The sequence below is a fragment of the Dipodomys ordii genome, unplaced genomic scaffold, assembly GCF_000151885.1.
Source record: "Dipodomys ordii isolate 6190 unplaced genomic scaffold, Dord_2.0 Scaffold177, whole genome shotgun sequence".
Taxonomy (NCBI): Eukaryota; Metazoa; Chordata; class Mammalia; order Rodentia; family Heteromyidae; genus Dipodomys; species Dipodomys ordii.
In genome coordinates this window covers 976,526-979,573 of record NW_012267393.1, presented here as the reverse complement: position 1 = coordinate 979,573, position 3,048 = coordinate 976,526, and the positions used below count along the sequence as shown (strand labels likewise).

Sequence of the window (3,048 nt, the reverse complement as noted above, 5' to 3'; positions counted from 1 at the left end):
GGAAGTGGCGCTGTGGCTCAAGTGGTAGAGCGCTAGCCTTGAGCTGAAGAGCTGAGGGACAGCACCCAGGCCCAGAGTTGAGGCCCCACGACCGGACCCCCCCCCCAAAAAAAAAAAAAGAGTTAAGCATTTGTTAAACATTTTATCCAGAGAACAAAGATTGTGATTTTTTTTCCCTTCCTTTTTAAAGAAAATGTTAGTGGTGTGAGTATTCTACAACAAAATACCTTGTGTTTTGCATTTTGTGTAAATGCTTGTAGTTTTTTTCTTTGACTTCATCATCCTTTGAAATTATTCTGAAATGGTTAGTATAAAGCCATTTTTTTTCTTGCAAGTGTTTAGAATTATTCTAAAATTAAATATATGGGTATGTGGCAGTGTAAGTAGTGGAACTTATATATGACAATGTAAGTAGAAGTCATTTAAAATAACTTGGCTAAACTTTACAGTTCTTGGCTATGCATTTACTGCTTTGTGGCTTTTCATATGTACTTAAGACCGAGCTGCTGCATTCTATAGAGAGGGATGCCAGTGGTTGGTTGTATGTCTAGGGAAGGGTGGGAGTTTTGAGAAGAGATAATGAAATCTTTTATGTCCCTTTGCATAAACGACATTTCAAAGGCTTCCATTTTCATAAGAATTGGTTGTGCAGCTGCAACCCTGGCAACAAGGCCTGAGAGAAAAGAATTGTGGCAGTGTTCCAGAAATCTAGACAGTGGTCTCATGTGCAGCTGAGCTCAGGAAACAGATCATGTAGATCATGTAGAAACAAGACCACTACTTTTTTTTTTTTGGCATAGAGGCTGTTGAAATTTTCCACATACATTTTATTATCAGAAAAGTCCAAAGCTGTTATAAGCTGTTCATTCCATGAGAGTAGCTATATTGCACCCTCCTTTAGCATTAAAAAAATACCCTGCATATTCTTAGATGTTAAAATTTCTCTGATTTATAGATACGCTATCACTGTTGTCTCATTCTTGAAGTTTACACATTTTTAAAACAATGAACCAAATTTGTCAAGTAACTTCAAGAGTTAAGTGCTGGTAATAGTTTATTTATTTATATATATATATATATATATTTTTTTTTTGGTGTGCTGTTCCTCAGGCTTAAACTCAAGGCTGGGGTAAAGTCACTGACCTTGTCTCTCAAGGCTGATACACTCTACCACTTGAGCCAACAGCTGTACTTCTGGCTTTTTTTTTTTTTTTTTAATTTTTTTTGCTGGTTCTGAACCTTCAACTCTAGGCCTGTGTGCTTATCCCTAAGTCCCTTTTGCTCAAGGGTAGCACTCAACCATTGAAGATAAGAGTCTGATGGACTTTCCTGCCTGCCCCAGCTGGCTTTAGAATTCCAGTCCTCCTGAGTATCTAGGATTACAGGCATGAACCACTGGCCCTGGCTCCTAATAGTTGTAATATAAGTTACGTGTTGTTTTTGGACTCAGGATGCTTTTAGATAATACAATTAGTTAAATATATTCTCTTCATGCTGTCACATGGCTATGTAATCTATCTTCAAAACATAACTCATGCCAGGAACCAGTGGCTCATACCTGTTAACCTAGCTACTCAGAAAGCTGAGATCAGAGGATTGTGGTTCAAAGCCAGCCAGGGCAGAAAAGTCTCAATACACTACTTAAAAAAGCTGGAAGTGGCACTGTGGCTCAAGTGGGTAGAGTGCTAGCCTTGAGCACAAAAGGCTTAGGGACAGCACCCATGCCCTGAGTTCAAGCTCCAGGATGGGCTTGAACAAAACATAATTCAATATCATTCCTGTAACAATAAGAAGTTTGACAGTAGAACATTTTAGATAATTTTGTGGTTTTTTTTCTGGATTGTTGAATATTTCTGGATTTCAGAAGGTGACACATATTAAATATAAAAATTCTGATTACTTTATAAATGACTAGCACACAGCTCATATAAGTATGGGATTGTTGGTTTCTTTGTGTCTTCCTAATCAAGAATATCACCACGTAACAATTACCATCTTTTGACTTTTATTTATTTATTTATTTTTTGGGTCTGGTCGTGGGGCCTGAACTCTGGGCCTAGGCGCTGTCCCTCAGCTCTTCAGCTCAAGGCTAGTGCTCCACCACTTGAGCCACAGCACCACTTCTGGCTTTTTTCTTTTTGCTTATGTGGTGCTGAGGAATCGAACCCATGCCTCATGCATGCAAGGCAAGCGCTCTACCACTGAGCCACCTTCCCAGCCCTCTTTTGACTTTTAATTCTCATTTCTTTAGTTAGAAATATCAAAGATTTCTTAGTGTGTTTTTCTTTTAGAAATATCAAACATTTCAAAAGAAACTTAATAGCTTCCTCTTATGGGTTTGGAATTTTTTTTACATGTAATTTTGTTATTGTGTTGTACAGAGGGCTTACCATTTCATAAGTCAGTGCAGAGTACATTTTTTTTTTTGTTTTTTGGACATTGTCTCTTCTTCCTTTCCTATCCCTCAGTTTCCCCTCCCATCACTGCCCACAAAGTTACATAGGTCATTTTCCCACATATGCTACTGAACCAGTATGATTGCATTTGTTCACTCTTTCGTCCTCCTTTTCTGTCCCTTGTTTGCTTCCCCAAAAGAAAAAAGAACCCCAAAGCAAAAAACAAATACCACCACTACCAACAACAACAACAATATTTCCTGGAGTTTCTTTCAATAAATAGTATTTTAAATGTTCAGAGAAATTAAAAGAAATTTACTAGCTTTCTTCTAGGGTTTTGGACTTTTAAATTCCTTTTCCTTTTCCTCTTTCTTTCTTTTGTATTTATTAGGTATGTGTTCTTTTACCAGTTATTTGGATCTTTGAGCTCTTAATTTTGACTTATTCTAGGACAGCTATTGTCATTATTTCATGAAATATTTGGCATTCACAGACATTAAGTTTTTTTTATTATTGTAAAGGTACTATACAGAGGGTTACAGTTACATGAGTGAGGTAATGAGTACACTTCCTCTTGAACATTGTTACCCCCTCCATTGTTTTCCCCCTACCATCCCCTCCCTCCCTCCCTTCCCCAAGGTTCTTTTTTTTT

At 37.5% G+C, this 3,048-nt stretch overlaps 1 protein-coding gene across 1 annotated transcript in view; it reads left to right on the top strand.

Moving 5' to 3' along the window:
• Positions 1–3,048, top strand: part of Cdc42se2 (CDC42 small effector 2) — a 75,357-nt gene that overhangs the window by 22,874 nt on the left and 49,435 nt on the right. The gene's annotated exons all lie outside the window — the stretch shown is intronic.